Below are 14,101 nucleotides of genomic sequence, written 5' to 3'. Positions count from 1 at the left end.
AAATTGCTGTCCCAACATTGAAAACAATGAAATAAGTCTCCTCGCTAGGGAATCCCTGTACTAGTCTGGACTCCTCATCGTCCCCATCTTCCATCTCACTGCACTTGGCTGTTTAGGCAGAGGGCGTACAGACGTGATGTCATTGCGCTCTCTGATCAGAATATCACTGTCAGGACACGCGGAAGACGTCATGGCGGTGGAGCAGGGAGAGGTAAGTATTTCAACTTTGCAAGTGCTGTGATCCGGAGCAAGCAGGGGGGCCCAGTTGTTGGCGACGGCACTTGCACAGGGCCCCTCATAGTATGGCGGTGTGTGGTGGTGTGTCTGACGGCGGGTGGCCCTCCCACTGGCAGAGACACTTTTGTGTACTATGAGGGGCCCTGTGCCAGGGCCATCACCCATGAGTATGCCCCCCACCTGCTCAAGGAACCTGCACTTTCATCTGCACCTTCCTCTTTGTCACCTTGTAAGGTGGTATAGTATGCGGCAAGGGGAACCTGAGTTTCCTCAGGGTCAGATTCTGGCTGTCTAGAGTGTGAGGGGAATGTGGTGGTCTGGGTCAATGTACCAGCAGAATCATCTAGCAGTGGCTGGGCATAAATGCACTTGTGGCGTCCCCAGGAGTACGGTCGCCACAGTGGCATTACCTTCCTCCTAGGGAGTGTGATGTCATGCTTGGGAGCAACGAAGGATCTCTCTAGCAGTTCAATCAACACACAACACATTTCCCACTCCAGGCCAGCAGGGAGAGCTCTGAACCTGACTGCTGAGGAGCTGCTCTCTGTGGTCGGGAGGAGGTAAGTTAGGGCACTCTGTGCAGGGAAGGGGAAGTGTGTGGACGTGAGAAGGGGAGCTGGAGGATGAGCAGAGTTAAGGCTCACTCCTAGCTGGAGCGCATGGTCCGGATTTGTAGGGACACTGACGTTCCTGCAGCAGAAACCAGAGGAAGTAGCAGCTGTAAATGCTCTGTACCCAACTAAGGCTCAGAGGCCCCAGCATCGACGTGTGGGAGCCAGAAGGAAAAGGCTACGGCTGCCTGCCATACGAGAAAGTTCCAAAAGAGAGTCAACAGGGGGAACTTCATTGAACTCAGCACTGCGAGTACCTCAGATAAGCGCTAGAACAGAGGCCACACTACCTATCTGCAGAGAGAGAATTTGAAATTGGCTGCCAGGCTGACCAACTCCTTCTCCATCTGTACTCTGGGTCCTGGATGGCACTTACCAAGTACAGGTAAAGGAACTGCACGACTGTGTCTGTCATCTTTCTCTTGCACCTGGCGCACAGCTCTGCTACATCCTGCACTGCACACCATCTACCAACTCTTTCATCTGCCCTGCGACTATGGCCCTACCTGTGCAGGGCTTCTACATCTTAGCTGCACCACAACATCTGTCCCAGAGAAGCGACACTGCAGCGCTGGTCAATCTAATCAGAAACCATAGGTGGCGTCACGTATCATTCGCCTATAAACGTAATTAACCCCTTTGCATGGACGCCCAGGGCCACGGAACAGGTCACCACCACCGTGACACATCCCTGTGAGACACCGGCCCGGTACCGATTAACCCCACTGCCCTGGCTGGCCACCCACACTCCATGTCTGATTCATCTTGATCTTGGGAATTCACAATTTGACCCAAGCATGGTATGAGAAAAGAGCTCCATGGAGTAATCTGTAGTGTGGCCTGTCGCATCCTTCACTTTTGGTGGGGGTGAAGGACACAAGGAAAGGTGTTGTTCCTGACCAGGAGCCTCCACTGATGACGCAGTGCTTTTATTTTTTGAAACTTCAGAAGAGGAGGCGATAGAGCTGGAGGCTGTGTCAGCAATGTAAGCCAAAACTTGTTCCTGAAGCTCCGGCTTTAAAAGCGGTTTACCTACTCCCAGAAAAGGGAGCCTATGAGGCCTTGTGGAGCCAGACAATGACACCAGCTCACCACCTCCTGCCTTAGGTGCTATTGTGCTTTTGCCACAACCAGCAGAAGCACCACCAGCAACACCACCATCAGGACCAGCTGGCAATCCTCGCCCACTTCCACGGCCTCTTCCACCATACTTTTTTGATAAAGGTACCCAAAATAACAACAGCTATATGGTACTGTAAAACAAGGTAAAGGGTCTATAGAGTATTGGTGAGAATTTGAATCTCACTGTAGATTGGAGGACGCTGAACTATTGTCTCAGGCCCAGTAGAGATTACACCGCAATGTGACAGGCAGAAATTGGCTGGTGTATGAGAAGGCAGAAGCTATATATAGTATTGGTGAGAATTTGAATCTCACTGTAGATTTGAGGACGCTGAACTATTGTCTCAAGCCCAGTAGAGATTACACCGCAATGTGACAGCCAGAAATTGGCTGTTGTATGAGAAGGCAGAAGATGTATATAGTATTGGTGAGAATTTGAAGCTCACTGCAGATTGGAGGACGCTGAACTATTGTCTCAGGCCCAGGACAGATTACACCGCAATGTGACAGGCAGAAATTGCCTAGTGTATGACTAACTACAAGGTGTATATAGAATTGGGCAGAATTGGAATCTCCCTAGAGTGTAGGTCTGTAAGACAGGACAAACTCCTCGGCTTTTTCTTACAGAGTCACACACAGATGGCTTCAATTTGGCCGCTGAACTATTGTCTCTGGCCCAGGACAGATTACATCGCAATGTGACAGGCAGAAATTGCCTAGTGTATGACAAACTACAAGGTGTATATAGAATTGGGCAGAATTGGAATCTCCCTAGAGTGTAGGTCTGTAAGAACGTACAAACTCCTCGACTTTTCCTTACAGAGTCACACACAGATAGCTTCAATTTGGCCATGATAACAGCCGGTACACGGTACTGTGTGAGGAGCGTACACCGCTGTACGGTGTATGAAAAAACAATAATATTTGTATTGCTTTGAAAAAAGCAGTTTGCTCATCAGTTTGAAAACAGCAATGCAGCTATCAGGGAGCCTTAAAAGGCAGCCTAATAACCAACAGAGCTGATGCTCCAAAATATTGCCTCCCGTTGCACTGCACAGTAACTGGTGTGTTGTACAGGCAAAATCGCTAGCAGCAGAAGTAGTTTTTGGTATCTTCTTCCCTGCCTAACGCTCTCCCTACAGAATCAGCAGCAGCAGCAGCTCTCCCTATTCTGAGATCAGCATAAGTAAGATGGCAGTCGGCGTGCATGCCCTTTTATACCCCCTGTGATGCCACACAAAGCAAACCAATCACTTGCATGCCTTCACAAACATGGTGGAAACCACTGCCTATGTCATCACGTTGCCCACAGTGTCCGCTCTTCCTGATTGGCTGATGAAGGGCGCAAGAGCATCTTTTGAAACGTGACTTTGGCGCGATGGTCGCCGACCTCGTGGCCGACCTCACGCTAAGGTCGGGTTTCGTTTAATGAAACCCAACTTTGGCGAAAGTCGGCGACTTTTGAATTTTTTAGACCCGTTTCGCTTTACTCTAGTAGAAAGTAATGGGATTGATGCCCTGGGAGATTGGAGTGAAAGTGTCTCTAAGAACAACTGGGAAGTCAGAAAGCGGCCTCAGGAAAATATGGATGGCCTTCTCGTTGGTGGGTGGTGGCGCCATGTGACCTGGAGGAACGCGGTATCTGCCGCTGGTGTCGCAGGTGGATGGGACACCAGACATTGGTGCAGCTTCCAAAGGACACGTGAAATTGTGAGGAAAAGGACTAACTAGAAATTTAGGACCAGCTGGACATATGGAGTGGAACCCAGCTGAGATGGGTGTGAGTTGAAACACAGTAGTACATATAACATAGTATACCAAATAAGGAACACTAGCATCTCAATCCCAAGACCCAGGTGTATGTGTCAATGGCCCTTACATAGGTTTAGTGAGATGAATGATGTCATTAATCCACACTGGGCAACCTGCAAAACCCAACAGAGGGCAGTGATACCCAGTATGTAAAAATAAGTGCATTTTAACCTTTTTACAAAGTTTTTTTTTCCCGGAGTCAAGGATGTCAACTAACCCCATTTCCTTTATATATCTCTATTTCAGATGTCCTTGTCCCACTATATTGGAGATTGCAGGTAATGTTTATTATTAGGTTTTAGGATTTCATAAGCCACTATATTCTTTGACAAAGTGCATTTTACTAAGAATGGGTAGTGCAAAATATACTAAAACATGAACATACGTTATGGATAGACAGTTTTCCTATGCTGTTTCGAAGCCAGCATTTATGGTCTGCACTTTACGGTATACAGATTGATTGAGGTCTATTATTTGGCCACTAGGAGCCTATAAAGTCCTAGACTCAAAGTCACAATCTGTTGCAGACCATGTGCATGCAGTTCTAGCACTTTTTGTAAGAGAACTCCTAAAATGACAATAGAAGAAATGTAGCAAAGAATAAACAATTGTAATGTTGTTATTATGACAAAACTTAATACATTACAAGGATGTTAGTAATTTGTATGATGATTAATGTAATTTAGGTGTTGGATTGATGGATTCATGCTACTTGACTGCAATCATTTATTTTAAAAAATGAAATTAAATGGTTTTCTACCTTATTATTTTTAAACAAATTGTTCTCAGTAAATTAAATATCAGTGAAGCATAGCCTTGGTATGTAACAATGGGATAATCACGTTTTAAATAATAGCAGTTCCTGCTTAACAGATGTTTGTAGGGTGTTTTATAAACGTCCATAAAGAATACAATGGATACAATATCTTGAACTGTGTGTTCATAGCAATTTGTCAGTTTAATCTAACATTGTGGGTAATGCGTTATCTTCAAATATTAGGGAGTAGCCTTCAAATGTGTCTGAATGATATGGGGAGAACTGGCAGAAGTTCCTGGGAAAGCTCTTGGTCTTTCTTGCTGATGGCTGATTTGGTCAATTTCTAGTGAAATACAGATGTTAATATTAACGTTCATGAGATAATTTATATATGGTGAGATTCAAATCTACTAAATTCATCAGCAGCTTTTCGTAAATTGTTGCCTGTCTCCAATAATTATTTTGGTGAGCAGCCATATCCTCTGCTCAGACGTAGCAGACAGGACTTGTACTTTAAGAGCTGTAACCACCGAGATAAATACATTGATTTCTATGTAAGCATCTGTATCTATACTACTCGGGGGGGTACAAAGGATTTTCTTGCTTTTACTGCTAGAACAGGCAGGGCAAGCTAAGAAAAGTATACCCGATTGTGTGAATAAAAATTGTGACTGTCAATGTGTAGAGAGTTAAAGAATTGCATCCTTGGCTCAGCACAGTGTATCATGTAATATCACAATACAAGAGTCAAATAATATCTCCACTCCATGACAGCACATTACAACCAGATAGGGTCTGAATAAAATTACATACTGTTATGGATTAAAAACCGTTAAACAAACACCAGTATTACCACCATACAGTATTTAATCGACTGGTACAGTGAGTACTAAATAACAATTCTACATGTTTAAGGGGATTACTTTCATTATATTACCTTCAGGAGACATCTTCTTTGATAGTTGCACAGTGGCTCAGTGGTTAGCACTGTTTCTTTGTAGCATTGGGGCATTTAGTTCAGATTCCAACAAGGACAACATCTTCAAGGAGATTGTATGTTTTACTAGTGTTTTCGTGAGTTTCTTAGGGGTACTGCAGTTTCCTTACTTCAAGGATATTTACCAAATGGGAATTTAAATTGTGACCCCCATTGGTGATGTCTGTAAAGCGCAGTGGAATTAATGGCGGTATATGTGTGTAAAATAAATAAATACTAAACAGTTATTTACTTTCCTTTTTCTTCTCAGTCTCACATCGACCGCCATGACATTATCTCCCAACCGTGACTTGCTTCATAGAATTCACCATTGAAACAATGTTGGCTCATCTTTTTTCCAGTACCTTTTGCAATCATCCTTTCAACATCACTCGCTACACAATTGACCTGTGCCAGCAGATTGGCATCAGTGAGCGTCGTAACATTTTGCATCTGTGCTGGGATTCATGGAGTTGTGGCATGACAAGGAGTCTATACTGTATGAAGACTCAAAATAATATTTTGCTATAGCCACGTCCTAGAGTTTGTGGGTATTGCTGAAAGAGAAGCAAAGTTCAAGAAGGCAGACTTTGCTATGTAACACCCAATTGCTAAGACCCCTGACACTTGTGGATGTTAATAGGATGTTTTAAGTTCTTTGTGCTTTGAGTTTTAAAACAATGCTATTGGATCGCCCGCCAGGGCAGTGGGGTTACTCGGTACCCGGCCGGTGTCTCAGAGGAAGGTGTCACGGTGACGGTGACCTGGTCCGTGGCCCTGGGCGTCCATGCAAAAGGGGTGAAACATGGCTGAATAAAGTTTATAGGTGGATGATACGTGACGCCACCTGTGGTGCTCTGCAATGAAGGGGTTATGCCGATGCTGCAGGCAGATCCTCTGGGACAGATGGTATAAGGCAGCAAGATGTAAAAGCTCCCCACAGGTAGAGCTGTAGTCCTAGGGCAGAGGTAATAGGAGTTGAGAAAGAGGGTGTAGTGTTAGGGACAGAGATGTAGCAGTGCTGAAGGGGTTGCAGGAAGAAGGCATTGACACAACAGGGTGCAGTTTCCTTTACCTTTACTTTGTTTTGTAAGTGCAGTCCAGGATCCAGATTACAGATGGAACAGGAGTTGATCAGCCTGGGAGCAACTTAGGAATCTCTCTATGCAGATGGGTTGTGTAGTTTCCTTTCTAGCGCTTATATGAGGCACTTGCAGTACTGAGTTACACTGAAGTTCCCCTTGCTTGCTCTCTTTAGAACTCCCCTCGTATGGCAGGCAGCCATAGCATCCTATTTCTTCTGGCTCACACACGTTACTGCTGTGCCTCCGAGTCTTAGTTGGGAACAGAGCATTTACAGCTTCTCGCTCCTCCAGTTTCTGCTGTAGGACCATCAGCATCCATACAACCTTGGATACCAGACTCCGGTCCATGCGCTACAGCTAGAAGTGAGCCTGAATTCTGCTCAATCTTCCAGCTGCTCTCTCCACATCTGCATTCTTTTTCCTTTCCACATGAACTGCACTAACTTCCCCTTCCTGGCCAAAGAGAGCAGCTCCTCAGCAGCTTGGTTCAGAGCTCCCTCTGCTGGCATGGAGTGGGAACTGTGGTGTGTGCTGAATTTACCTGGTAGAGAGATCCTTCATTGCTTCCAAGCATGACATCACCCTCCCTAGGAGGAAGGTAATGCCACTATGGCAACCATACTCCTGGGGGCGCCACATTCCCCCCTAATGCAATTCAGTACTTCTGGACTGAGAAAACATGCAAACATATAAACAAATGAACAATTGTAACTGTTACAAGATTTCAAAAATGAAAAATTACAAAAACCAAAGCTCAAAAATAGTCCTTGTGACAATTAGTCCATGCGTCAATGTCCATGGTCCAATTCCTGAGCAAGTTGGTAACTATATACAAGGATTGTTTGCCCACACATAGTCCTGTGGCCCAATTGTCTATCAAAACAAAATAAGATATTCAAAAAGTTCTTACAGAGTCTCTGTAGGCACATAAGCTTGAAAAGTTGCATATTTACAGGTACAGTTTACATTTTCAATTTGCACTTTAATCTCTATATCTAACTGGGATCTCACCTTTTGTACTATGGGTAGATCTGCATAGCATGGTTACTTCTAATGGCCTATTTAGGTTTAGTGGGCCTGTTACTGCTGTTGGTAAGCTGGGTAGTAGCCATCTGCAAACTCTTAGACTCACTGTGGGCATGACAGATTCACCACTGGCAGGGCGAGGATTCTCTTGCTCCACTGCTGGTGTGACATCCGCTGCCTGAACTTCCTAACTTTCAGAGTTGTCTTGAGTCTCTGCTACTTCAGTTGCAGTAGGCTGGGAAAAGATTAGGACAGGAACTATGATGGCTTGATCCACTCTTGTCCAGTTTGCCGGAAATTCTCCGAGTACAGTGCTGACCTTTTTCTCTTCTTCCTGGCTTTCTTGGGCTGGCCCACCAGAAAATTTTGCATAGGTGTGGCTATCTCAGTGAAGCCTTTGATGAACCTTCTCTAGTAGCCTACCAACCTGAGGAATTGACGTAGCTCATGGAGGTTGCTGGGCTTCTGCCAGACCCGGATGACAGTGACTTTGTCAGGATCCGGAGCCACACCTTCTGCACTCACTACATGACCGAGGTACTGCACCTTGGGCATCAGGAGGTGGCATTTGAATGGCTTCACTTTCAGGCCAAAGTTGGGCAAGGCTTCAAACACCTCAGCCAGGTGCTCCAGATGGTACAACACAACTGTCTCGAAGTTCTTGTGTCCAAGACAGCACTCCATTAGCCGTTGAAATGTCCTTGGGGCGGTGCAGAGCCCGAACGGTATGTAGTTGAACTCGCAGAGACCCATTGGTGTAGTAAATGCTGTTTTCTCCTTGTCTGCCTCTGCCACGGGAACCTGCCAATACCCACTAGTGAGATCCAAGGTGGAAAAATAGTTTGCAGATTTAAGTGCAGCTAATGACTCTTCAATTCAGGGTAATGGGTAGGCATCCTTATGTGTAATGCTGTTAATTTTTCTGTAATCAACACATCTCATGGTACCATCTTTCTTTTTCACAAAGACTATTGGAGCTGCCCAGGGGCTACAACTATCTCTGATCACCCAAGCTTCCTTCATTTCCCGCAACATACTTTTGGCACATTGATATTGTGTTGGGGGTATAGGCTGGTACCTTTCTTTAATGGGTGGATGATCTCCAGTGGGGATATGGTGTTGAACCCCTTTTGCCTTCCCAAAGTCTAGAGGGTGTTTACTGAATACCCGCTCATACTCCTGAGCCACTCGGTAAACCCCATTCTTTTGGTATGAAGGGGTGGAGTCAGTTCCCACATGCAGCTGCTGACACCACTCCTCCAGCTGCTTTACAGAGCCATTGTCCCCTGCCTGGTCGGATGAGACCAAGGGCTTTGCTGCCTGTATTGCATTGTTACTGACAGTAAACAGCTTAGCAACTGTGGCATACCGAGGTATTGTGGCCTCCTCCTCCCCACAATTCAAGAGGCATACAGGTACTCTCCCTTTACGGATATCAACTACCCATCTGGCTGTCAGGACAGTGGATCGGCTGTCAGAGTACACTGGCTCTACCAATGCTTGGTAATCTTTTCCTCTGAGGCCTTTGGCTGCCCGACACCAAATTAACATTTCACATCTGGGGGGTATTGCAATGGGGAAGGAATCACTCACTCTGATGCTGCCAATTTCTCCACCAGACAGTTCTACCTGCTGTCTTTGCATCAGGGCCTTGATCTCCTTCTGCAGGACTCGTTGTTCACTGGAACCATCAGTCTCGGCTACCTGTTGCAACAAAAAAATAACCTCGGCAAGACAATTTTCAATCACATTAGTACATAAGATCATCATTGGGTTACATTCTCGTCGATCAATGAGTACAACTATCAGACCTTGAGATTTTAACTCCACTCGCCCCACCTTAATGGTAATTGCTTTACATTCTACTTGCGGCAAAGACTGACCGTTGCTGGCAACTACTGCTAGCTCATGACTTGGGCCACGAGTAAGTTCAGAGTCAGCCCAATACCATTTGTAAAGGATATATGGCATAGTTGTCACCTCAGAGCCAGTGTCCAGCAAAGCGTTCATGGGGATGCCGTCAATCACCACTGGGAGGACCGGTCGCCCTCCAACATACTTGGCTCTCCAGTTCTTTGGGCCTTGTGGTCCTACTCCTGGGGGTTGACCCTCTGCCCCAGGGATTGCTCATTTAAATAACAGAATCTTGCGATGTGGCCTGCCTTGCAGCAGTGACGACAGATGGGACGGCCGTCCTGGTCATAGCGATCATTGTCTTTCCCTCAGAGTGGTGGGATCCTCTTCTTCCGTAGCCATGGGACATCCTCTGGACTGGAGGCCAGCTGGATCTTCTCCTTTGAGGACACCTGCATGGACTGCACAGTTTTGGTAAGTGCAGCCATATTTTTGGTCAGCTCTTGGACCTGAAGGCGCAGTTCTGTAGATGGATCATTATCCAGAGTCTGTGCGTCAGCCTCCACAGGGCTCGGAGGTAAAGATGCTGCTTCTTGGTGGTATGTGATCGCTGGGCACCTATAGGGCGCTGGACGGCTGACATTTGGTTCATGCAGCACCCGGATAGCCCTGTCTTTAAAGTCTGCAAAGTCTAGATCAGGGTTTTGTAGGGCGCAGCTGTGCTCTGTGGGTACTGGATAGGAGTCAGTCAATAAATTGCTCCTTTAACAGTCTGTCTCCATCTTTCACACTGTCTGGATCAATCTGCTTTATGGCTCGCAGCGCCTCCTGCAGGTTAAGAGCATAGTCCCTTATACTGTCCTGCACTCTCTGCTTACACCCAAAGAATCTCATTTTTATTTCAGCTGCAGTGCGGGTGTCAATGGTGCTTCTTAGCTTAGCCAAAAAAATTTTAACAGTCTCTTTATCAGTGTCCTGCCAGGACTTTACTTCTCTTTGCACTGCACCAGTTAGCTGCCCAATAAGGATGTTCACTTTTTGGCTTTCAGACAGAGGATACACTTCAAGCAAACTGCACAGTCTCTTTTTGAATTCACTCAGGGTATGTGACTCCCCTGAGTACTGCGGTTACCAGGCCGCTCCCGGTATGTAGGGCATGTACAGCGACATTATGGGGACTACTGTGGTGGGTGCTTGTTCTTTAGTTGCTCTGGAGGCAGTGCCGGCCGCTGGACTCTGCAGTGCCATTGGAGCCGCAGCTACGCTGGCCCCTGCATCTTGCGGCGCTGTGGGGGGTGCGGTGGCGTTCACAGCTGCATCTTCTCTAACCTCAGACATTCTCTTCCCCCCTAGTTAACGTTGGCCAGGCTCTGTGTCTCACTGGCTTACTGGTTGCCGCTCCGCAGGCTGGATGATCGGGGGACACCGGGACTGCAGGCCTCTGCTCCTCACTTCCCACCCGCTGGTCTCTTCCCACACAGAACCTCACTTTTCACACCCTCTGGCAGGCTCTGCCCATGACGGCGCCCCCCTTTGGCTTCCCGCGCGTGCCAAGTGGCGGGGTAAAGGCGGCAATTGCACAATAAGCCTATGGCACACAACACAGTCTCTGGCACACAGGACTCAAGGGCACTAGGCTTCGTAAATCCTGTTCGTGACACCAAAATGGATCGCCCGCCAGGGCAGTGGGGTTACTCGGTACGGGGCTGGTGTCTCAGAGGAAGGTGTTACAGTGGCGGTGACCCGGTCCATGGCCCTGGGCATCCATGCAAAAGGGGTGAAACATGGCTGAGTAAAGTTTATAGGTGGATGATACGTGACGCCACCTGTGGTGCTCGGCAATGAAGGGGTTAAGCTGACGCTGCAGGCAGATCCTCTGGGATAGATGGTATAAGGCAGCAAGATGTAAAAGCTCCCCACAGGTAGAGCTGTAGTCCCAGGGCAGTAGTAATAGGAGTTGAGAAAGAGGGTGTAGTGTTAGGCACAGAGATGTAGCAGTGCTGAAGGGGTTGCAGGAAGAAGGCAATGACACAACAGGTTGCAGTTTCCTTTACCTTTACTTTGCTTTGTATGTGCAGCCCAGCACCCAGATTACAGATGGAACAGGAGTTGATCAGCCTGTGAGCAACTTAGGAATCTCTCTATGCAGATGGGTTGTGTAGTCTCCTTTCTACTGCTTATCTGAGGCACTTGCAGTACTGAGTTACACTGAAGTTCCCCTTGCTTGCTCTATTTAGAACTCCCCTCGTATGGCAGGCAGCCGTAGCCTCCTATTTATTCTGGCTCACACACGTTACTGCTGTGCCTCCGAGTCTTAGTTGGGAACAGAGCATTTACAGCTTCTCGCTCCTCCGGTTTCTGCTGCAGGACCATCAGCATCCATACAACCTCAGATACCGGACTCCGGACCATGCGCTACAGCTAGAAGTGAGCCTGAATTCTGCTCAATCCTCCAGCTCCTCTCTCCACGTCTGCACTCTATTTCCTCTCCACACGAACTGCACTAACTTCCCCTTCCTGGCCGCAGAGATCAGCTCCTCAGCAGTTTGGTTCAGAGCTCCCTCTGCTGGCATGGAGTGAGAACTGTGGTATATGCTGGATTTACTGGTAGAGAGATCCTTCATTGCTTCCAAGCATGACATCACCCTCCCTAGGAGGAAGGTAATGCGACTGTGGCGACCATACTCCTGGGGGCGCCACATTACCAACATCACTTTTGTGGAATGTATATTACAATGGACACTATTCATGTGGGACGTCCTCACACCCAGGGCTGTGGGGTACTCGGTACCGGGCCCGGTGGATCTCAATGGAAGTTGTCACGGTAGCTGAGACCCGGCCCGTGGCCCTGGGCACCCATTGTAAATGTCCAGTGTTAATGAATAAGTCGTGACGCCACCTGTGGTGTTTGGCAATGTAGATGTTATGCCAACGCTGCAGACCGATCCTCTGGGACAGATGGTGTGGTGCAGCAGTGATGGTAAAGCCCTCCACAGATAGGGCTGTAGTTCCAGGGCAGAGTAGATATGGTGACACTTAGATGGTGTAGTGTCAGGCGCAGGGGAGGTAGCAGTGCTGGGCAGGTTGACGCAGGAATAAGTGGAGGATGCCAGGGCATGTACTCCCAATGCTTTACTCACAGTCTGTCGTACAAACAGGTGCCTGCTTCTGTGCTGTGTCCTCCAGGTCTGGGACTCAGTCAACCCCCAGGCCAGATGGAATGCTCCTTTCCAACACTCCGCCAACTTGTGCCTTTCTGAATGTCTCCTCTTATAGCGCCTTTAGATGAAGTACTCCTAGTACTAAGTTACACTGGAGTTCCTCCTGTCCGATGTTCCTATCAACTGTACTTGTACAGCAGACAGCTGTAGCCTGCTTCGGGGACTCCTTGCTACTAAGTCCCGACTCACTATCCGGTTGCTGTTGTGCCCCCAAGTCTTGTGTGGGAATAAAGTGGTCTCTACTTCTATTCCTCTGGTGTCTGCTGCAGGACTATTAGTATCCGTACAACCTCGGGGACCGGGCCCCGGCCTTGCGCTTAGAACTTCTAGGAAGGGTTCTCCTCTCACCCACGTCCTCTGTTCTCTTTTACTCCTCACGTCCCGTACTAATCCTTTCTTTCTATGGAGAGTCAAGCTTTCAGTCTATGTTGCTCTCTCTTCCTCTCTTTCCCGTGCCAGCAGACCCAGATCACTGGGATCTGCTGCAGCACTTCCATCCATCTATCCCTCTCTCTAGGGATCTTCTTCTCTCCACAACCAACTACTGACTGACAAACTCTTCTCGCTCCTTGAAATGTAATCTAACTCCACCCACCTCCCAGCACGTTTCGTGTTCCAAGCAGGGAGCCACCAATGGGTGCTTTGCTATACTCCAAGCAGGGAGTCACCAAAGGTGCTTTGCTACACTACTTTGTGGTGTGGGGTGCAGGTGTTGGAGCGTGGTCAGGAGTCTCCACATTACCTGGATGGTGGGGCACCACACCTCAGGAGGAGGTGCAGTACCTCTGTGGCGACTGAGCCTCAGGGGCGCCACACATGCGCTCTGCTCTGCATGGGTGGGATGGGCAGGAGACAGAGGTGCATTGATCTGCAGGCTGGTCCGAGTGCTGGTTTTTAGGGCTAGAATGGATCCACATAATGTGCGTGGTTTGTCAGTTGCATGGGACATGAGGTTCGCAAAGAGCTTATGTATGCTTGTAGCAGGAACGCAGGATGCAGTGACGAGCAGGAGGCAGAACAAGAGATAATGGGTATTTTATGCAGAGGATAAACGTAAATCAATACTCCACGTGGGGAGTTTGCATAAACACAATAATGTGAGTACAAGGAAGGTGAATAATGAAGAAATAGCGTTTATCACGATCGGTAAAAAAATGGATCAACTTATCAGTCTGTGGCTCCCGGATGGTAGGGGCTGAACAATCTCACGACGTCGACGCAGGTGACAAGAGAAGTCCCTGAAGCGATCACGGATGAAGTCGAAGCAATGTCTCTGTAACGAAATGTCTGTTCCTGGCTTTTCCAGATGCGATCCTCCGATCCTGATGTTGCACGGGAAATAGAAGGTGGTAAAACAAGTGTGGCACAAAGTTCCGGAGAGGAGGCCTCAGAGGGGCCTG

Source organism: Dendrobates tinctorius, unplaced genomic scaffold (assembly GCF_039654945.1).
Source record: "Dendrobates tinctorius isolate UK_male_01 unplaced genomic scaffold, ASM3965494v1 ptg000008l, whole genome shotgun sequence".
NCBI classification, from domain to species: domain Eukaryota; kingdom Metazoa; phylum Chordata; class Amphibia; order Anura; family Dendrobatidae; genus Dendrobates; species Dendrobates tinctorius.
The sequence above is the reverse complement of the archived record's forward strand: the minus strand, read 5'-3'. Positions refer to the sequence as shown.